At 51.8% G+C, this 7,500-nt stretch overlaps 1 protein-coding gene across 2 annotated transcripts in view; it reads left to right on the top strand.

The window, feature by feature from the left end:
- The window catches only part of ccdc120a (coiled-coil domain containing 120a), a 46,972-nt gene that overhangs the window by 16,800 nt on the left and 22,672 nt on the right, over positions 1-7,500 (top strand). Inside the window, exon 1 of one of the 2 annotated variants that reach the window (XM_030055303.1) lies at positions 2,922-3,112. The exons of the other annotated variant lie outside the window; for it this stretch is intronic. The gene's annotated coding sequence lies outside the window, so the exon portion shown is untranslated. Of the gene's footprint in view, positions 1-2,921; positions 3,113-7,500 lie in introns of those variants that run through there. 2 annotated transcript variants of the gene reach the window in all.

Below are 7,500 nucleotides of genomic sequence, written 5' to 3'. Positions count from 1 at the left end.
TGTGTGTTTGTGTGTGTGTACCAGCAGGTGTGTGTGTGTGTGTGTACCAGCGTGTGTGTGTGTGTGTGTGTGTACCAGCGTGTGTGTGTGTGTGTGTGTGTGTACCAGCAGGTGTGTGTGTGTGTACCAGTGTGTGTGTTTGTGTGTGTGTACCAGCAGGTGTGTGTGTGTGTGTACCAGTGTGTGTGTTTGTGTGTGTGTACCAGCAGGTGTGTGTGTGTGTACCAGTGTGTGTGTTTGTGTGTGTGTACCAGCAGGTGTGTGTGTGTGTACCAGCGGATGTGTGTGTGTGTGTGTGTGTGTGTGTGTGTTTGTATGTTTGTACCAGCAGGTGTGTGTGTGTGTACCAGCAGGTGTGTGTGTGTGTGTACCAGCAGGTGTGTGACAGCAGGTGTGTGTGTGTGTGTGTGTGTGTGTACCAGCAGGTGTGTGTGTGTACCAGCAGGTGTTTGTGTGTGTGTGTACCAGTAGGTGTGTGTGTGTGTGTACCAGCAGGTGTGTGTGTGTGTGTACCAGCAGGTGTGTGTGTGTGTACCAGCAGGTGTGTGTGTGTGTGTGTGTGTGTACCAGTAGGTGTGTGTGTGTACCAGCAGGTGTGTGTGTGTGTACCAGCAGGTGTGTGTGTGTGTGTGTGTGTGTGTGTGTGAGTGTACCAGCAGGTGTGTGTGTGTGTACCAGCAGGTGTGTGTGTGTGTGAGTGTACCAGCAGGTGTGTGTGTGTGTACCAGCAGGTGTGTGTGTGTGTGAGTGTACCAGCAGGTGTGTGTGTGTGTGTGTACCAGCAGCAGCAGGTGTCCCGGCTCCCCCCGCCCCGTCAGCTCAGGTGAGTGGATTATTCCAGTGGCTGAGGGTCGGGTCCTCCGCTCATGTGGACCACAGGTCCACCTGCAGTGTCTCAGGTCCACCTGCAGCGTCTCTGTGGTCCACCTGCCGTGTCTCTGTGGTCCACCTGCAGTGTCTCTGTGGTCCACCTGCCGTGTCTCTGTGGTCCACCTGCAGTGTCTCTGTGGTCCACCTGCAGTGTCTCTGTGGTCCACCTGCAGTGTCTCTGGTCCACCTGCAGTGTCTCTGGTCCACCTGCAGTGTCTCTGTGGTCCACCTGCCGTGTCTCTGTGGTCCACCTGCCGTGTCTCTGTGGTCCACCTGCAGTGTCTCTGGTCCACCTGCAGTGTCTCTCTGGTCCACCTGCAGTGTCTCTGTGGTCCACCTGCAGTGTCTCTGGTCCACCTGCAGTGTCTCTGTGGTCCACCTGCAGTGTCTCTGGTCCACCTGCAGTGTCTCTGGTCCACCTGCAGTGTCTCTGTGGTCCACCTGCAGTGTCTCTGTGGTCCACCTGCCGTGTCTCTGTGGTCCACCTGCAGTGTCTCTGGTCCACCTGCAGTGTCTCTGTGGTCCACCTGCAGCGTCTCTTGTCCACCTGCAGTGTCTCTGGTCCACCTGCAGTGTCTCTGGTCCACCTGCAGTGTCTCTGTGGTCCACCTGCAGTGTCTCTGTGGTCCACCTGCAGTGTCTCTGGTCCACCTGCAGTGTCTCTGTGGTCCACCTGCAGTGTCTCTGTGGTCCACCTGCAGTGTCTCTGTGCTCTCTGGGATCAGACGTCCAGAGGTCCTGCATGTGGTGTTCAGAGGAGCTGGTGTGTCACGCAGCGCCCCCTGCAGGCACACAGTCTCCATGAGGCAGCCGCTCTTCACCTGGATCTGAGAGTCACAGCGAGTGGGCGGGGCTTCAGGCCGTCCCGGGTCACCTGTCTGTTTCCACCTCTGATGCCATGTGGACAAAAGCCTCCCAGGACTCTGACTGTGGCCTGAGAGACCAGATCTCAAGACGCACTGAGAACGTGGAGAATGTGGAGAAGATGGAGAACGTTGAGAACGTGGACAACATGGAGAACGTGGATAACGTGGAGAACGTGGAGAACGTGGAGAACGTGGAGAACGTGGAGAACGCGGAGAACATGGAGAACGTGGAGAACTTGGAGAATGTGGAGAACGGTGAGAATGTGGTGAACATGGAGAACGTGGAGAACTTGGAGAACGTGGAGAACATGGAGAACGTGGAGAACGTGGAGAACGTGGAGAACGCGGAGAACGCGGAGAACATGGAGAACGTGGAGAATGTGGAGAACGGTGAGAACGTGGAGAACGTGGAGAACGCGGAGAACGCGGAGAACGTGGAGTACATGGAGAACGTTGAGAACGTGGAGAACGTGGAGAACATAGAGAACGTGGAGAACGTGGAGAACATGGAGAACGTTGAGAACGGTGAGAACGTGGAGAACGTGGAGAACGTGGAGAACGTGGAGAACGTGGAGAACGTGGAGAACGTGGAGAACGCTCCTTTGAACTGACCTGAGCTGAGATCCTGACAGGATTCATATCATCTGTGGTGTCTCTGGATCTACAGCATCTTCTGTCTGCCAGGCTCAGTGTGTGTGTGTGTGTGTGTGTGTGTGTGTGTTGTGTGTGTGTGTGTGTGTGTGTGTGTGTGTGTGTGTGTGTGTGTGTGTGTGTGTGTGATTAGAGGGTGGGTTCGGGTTCAGTCACATCATTTTAGTGAAAAATGAGGGACCTGCTGTCTGTTCTGGGCAACTTCCTGTACAGTGCTGGAGTTTACGTGACGACACTGAAGGCCACACGTTGAATATTTCAGGTGAACGAGTAAAATCTGGGGTTCGGCTCTGGTTCGGCTCGGGTTCGGGTCGGGTTCGGCTCGGGTTCGGGTCGGGTTCGGCTCGGGTTCGGGTCGGGTTCGGACAAAAGTACGCGGCCCGATCCGCACTGGCTCGGACACGCTGAGTGACCGCTGTTTTTACACTTCGTCTTATTGTGAAATGCCTGAGCGGAAGTGCTGTGCGTGCCGACGTGCTGACGTTGACGCCGCGCCGTGCGCAGTGATCTGGCGGAGCGGTGTTGATGTGGACGCGGAGACTCGCGACGCTGCGACCGGATCTGATCAACTTTTCCCGGAGAGACGCGAGGAAGCCGCCGAGGATCCCCGCTGCCGCCCCGGGTCCCTGAGCCGCCCGAGCCCGGAGCCCGGAGCCCGGAGCCCGGAGCCCGGAGCCCGGAGCCCGGAGCCCGGAGCCCGGAGGTTGGTTCTGTTTGTTCTGGAGGTTGGTTCTGTGTTGTGTGTTGTGTGTTGTGTGTTCTGTGTTGTGTGTTCTGTGTTCTGTGTTGTGTGTTGTGTGTTCTGTGTTGTGTGTTGTGTGTTCTGTGTTGTGTGTTGTGTGTTCTGTGTTGTGTGTTCTGTGTTCTGTGTTGTGTGTTGTGTGTTCTGTGTTGTGTGTTGTGTGTTCTGTGTTGTGTGTTGTGTGTTCTGTGTTGTGTGTTGTGTGTTCTGTGTTCTGTGTTCTGCAGCTCTCAGCTGACTGTCGGTAAAGTTTAAAGGTTCTCCGCTGGTACCGACATGGATCGGATGTTCCTGTTGTTCGTTGTCGCAGGAACATTAAACTTGTGTTCTGTTATCTTGCTGATGTGTTCACGGACCGTGTTGTGTTCAGGGACCGTGTTGTGTTCAGGGACCGTGACGCGCGTCTTTTCTCTGCTCCAAGTTTTTTCTGCTGTTGTGATGAAAGTTAAAGCAGCCGGTTACTGCAGGAGCACAATGGAGTGTGTGTGTGTGTGTGTGTGTGTGTGTGTGTGTGTGTGTGTGTGTGTGTGTGTGTGTGTGTGTGTGTGTGTGTGTGTGTGTGTGTCTGTGTGTGTGTGTGTGTGTGTGTGTGTGTGTGTGTGTGTGTGTGTGTGTGTCTGTGTGTGTGTCTGTGTGTGTGTGTGTGTGTGTCTGTGTGTGTGTGTGTGTGTGTGTGTGTGTGTGTGTGTGTGTGTGTGTGTCTGTGTGTGTGTCTGTGTGTGTGTGTGTGTGTGTGTGTGTGTGTGTGTGTGTGTGTGTGTCTGGGTGCCAAAAACAACAGAGTGAGATCTCCTACAGAGAGTGTGAATCGTAGAGGAAACACCATTTGTTGTGTGTGTGTGTGTGTGAGTGTGTGAGTGTGTGTGTGTGTGTGTGTGTGTGTGTGTGTGTGTGTGAGTGAGTGTGTGAGCATGTGTGTGTGTGTGTAAGGGAGAGAGAGAGAGAGAGTTTGATGTTTTGTATTGATAGACAATATCAGCGTTATTTAACTCTGTTATAATCCAGATGTCATAATCTGGGGTTATAATCTGGGTTAGGGTTGCTGAGTGTGTTCTGCTCTGTGTGGTGAACTGACCTGAGATCTGTTCTGTGTGAGGAACATGTTGTGTTCCACACAGTCTGCTGCAGATCATGTCCCACACTCAGACACACACACACACGCACGCACGCACGCACGCACGCACGCCCGCACGCGCGCGCACGCACGCACACACACACACACACACACACACACACACACACACAGGAACATTCCACTTTTGGGGCAGAATTCCCTTTTCCCAGTTTTCTAACAGCTGCAGTGAGTGAGGAGTGGTCACATGGTGGCGCTGTAACACGTTTCTCCTCCCGTCTGTGGCCGTGGTCGTCACGCCGCTGAAGGTGGAGGAGGACCCGCCGCTCGTGACCTCTGACCTCTGACCTCTGACCTCTGCACGCTGGCTTTCTGTTACATTCCAAGACCCGCCGAGGAAACGACAAGCTGCACAGCTGCTGGGTTCAAAACCCCCAAGCCCCTCCCCTTGTGGGCCAGCCCCTCCAAGCCCCTCCCACCTGAGGTTCAGCCCCTCCTAAGCCCCTCCCCTTGAGGTTCAGTCCCTCCCAAGCCCCTCCCCCTGAGGTTCAGCCCCGCCCCCTGTGGTTCAGCCCCTTCAGAGAATCTCTAATATGGGGAGAAGTGCCACTCCCGTCTGACTTCCGGGTCTCGGAAACACGTCTCTGTCCATGTGAGGGCGCTGGCGGGCGAGTGCAGAATGAATGGGAGTCTATGGGGACACACCCCTAAAAATCCACTTTTCTCTGGAAATAATTTTTTGTCAAGTAATTTGAATCCTGTTTTCAAAAGTTGGGGCTAAAAAAATACACTCAGCTGAATATTGGATTGTTTAAGTTCACCTATATGTTCTAAAAAGTGTGATGACGTCACACATTGAGAGGTGGTGCTTTACGGTGATTTCCAGAGCCCGTCTCCGGAGAGCAGACGGAGACACTCAGAGAGCCCGTCTGTGCTGTATTAGACATTCTCTGTACACAAATAGCAACTCTGATGGAAAAGTCCTCCTTAAGAGTGGGGTTTCATGTTTCTCTTGGTCTTCAGGTGCCATCAGGTGGGATCCCTCGTCGTAAACAGCCGCAAGTCCGTCACTGACCAATCAGCATTCATTAGCAAATGCTAGCGTGTTATGGCCAACAACAGCCCAAACTGTAGGAAACTGAAAGGATAGAAGTTCTCGCTAATTTCACTTTTAACCTATAATCCATATTGAACTTTCAGAAACTACAACAGGATTTGCGATTTTTCAACCATAAACAGGAGTAAGAGACAGATTTAGCCGTTTAGCTCCATAGAGCCCCATTCATTCTGCACTCGCCCACGATCACCCCCAGTGGAATTACGGTGGAACTGCAACCAAGTTCGATACAATGGGGGTTAATGGAGAGTGGAGAGGCTCGTCGTAGACGGGCTCTGGCCCCTTCCCCTGAAGTCCAGCCCCTCCAAGCCCCTCCCACCTGATGTTCAGCCCCTCCCCCTGAGGTTCAGCCCCTCCCCCTGATGTCCAGCCCCTCCAAGCCCCTCCCACCTGCTCCTCATGCAGCTCTGATGTTGTTGCAGTGGGGTAAACAGGAAGTAGTGAACTGTCTCCCTTCTCTGCCACTCTGGAGCTGTGCTAAGCTAAGCTAAAGTACAGGAGCTACGCTAGGCTAAGCTAAGCTAATGTACTGGAGCTACGCTAGGCTAAGCTAAGCTAAAGTACACTGCCATTCCCCTCATAAAGCAGCACATAGGTCAATTAGGTCTCTCTGTCCAACCTAGCCTACGTAATTTAGGAGTTGTGCTTGACAAGGACATGTCTTTGGACCACCACTGTAAACAGCTGGTGAAAAACTGCTTTTATCACTTGCGGAATATTGCTAAACTGAGGTCCATGATCTCAAAACCTGAAATGGAGATGATAATTCATGCCTTTGTTTCATCTCGTATTGATTATTGCAACACTTTTTTTATGTGTTTTGACAAAAAGGCTGTAAATCGCCTTCAGACTGTGCAGAACGCAGCAGCAAGGCTCATAACTGGATCTAGAAAAAGGGATCATATCACCCCAATTTTATATTCTTTACACTGGTTACCAGTTACTTTTAGGATTCATTTTAAGATTTTAGTTCTTACTTTCAGAGCCCTCCATGATCAAGCTCCTTTGTACATAACTGAGTTACTGAGACCCTGCTCTCCCTCACGTTCCCTAAGGTCATCAGACCAGAGACTCTTGATGATCCCCCGCACCAAATTTAAAACACGAGGTGATCGGTCTTTTCAGGCCAGTGCCCCTCGCCTCTGGAATGCACTCCCAGTGACTTTACGCTGCACAGAGTCCACTGAAGGTTTTAAGAGAGAACTTAAAACCTATCTTTTTAGACAGGCTTTTCACTGCTGATGTCTCTGGGGCCTCTGTGAGGTTACTTGCTGTTGTGTTGTTGTCTGTCTTTGTGCTGTTGTCTAATATCTCTATTTTATTGCATTTTTGTCTATGCTGTACAGCTCTTTGTGATTGTATCTAGGAAAAGTGCTCTATAAATAAAATTTACTTACTTACTTACTTACAGGAGCTACACTAGGCTAACCTAAGCTAATGTACTGGAGCTATGCTAGGCTAAGCTAGGCTAAAGTACTGGAGCTACGCTAGGCTAAGAAACTAACATTAGTATAGAGTCATCAGTTGTCAGTCTGAGGGGTGGGGCTTGGTGCAGGCATGGGGTGGGGCTTGGTGCCGGGTGGGCGGGGCTTGGCTCCGTGGCTCAGAGTGGACGGTGCAGAGTTTGGTTCTCAGTGTTTCTCAGAACAGCTGACAGCAACATGGTGATCACCTGATAAAGAAACATCTGTCTGGTTTCCATGGCAACCCGGACATCAGATAACTGTGGTTGGCACTGGTGGTGAAGGTAAACACACCTGGAAGACGAGCAGGAAACACATGGCTCCTGTTTCCTCAGCGGCTCTTCCTATTGGCTGACACACTGCTGACCTGGTGTCATGCAGGAACAGCTGCTGTGTGTGTGTGTGTGTGTGTGTGTGTGTGTGTGTGTGTGTGTGTGTGTGTGTGTGTGTGTGCCTCAGGTTCAGACATGCAGGTTTGTTGCTGTGATAACAGCTGAATTTTTTTAAAGTGACGGCGTGCTCTTGAGGGTTACCATGGTAACCATACCATGCAGCGTGATCAGTTTGTTCTCATCAATAAAGAGACGAGGAGGCGGCGGCCATGACATCATCTATCATGTCAGATTAAACTGGATTAGATTAGATTTTATCATATTATTGAATGTGTCACGTTGCACATGTCAGACGTGTGTTCTGATTGGCTGTCGAGCCGAAGAGTA

Source organism: Myripristis murdjan, chromosome 7 (assembly GCF_902150065.1).
Source record: "Myripristis murdjan chromosome 7, fMyrMur1.1, whole genome shotgun sequence".
NCBI classification, from domain to species: Eukaryota; Metazoa; Chordata; class Actinopteri; order Holocentriformes; family Holocentridae; genus Myripristis; species Myripristis murdjan.
The sequence above is the reverse complement of the archived record's forward strand: the minus strand, read 5'-3'. Positions and strand labels throughout refer to the sequence as shown.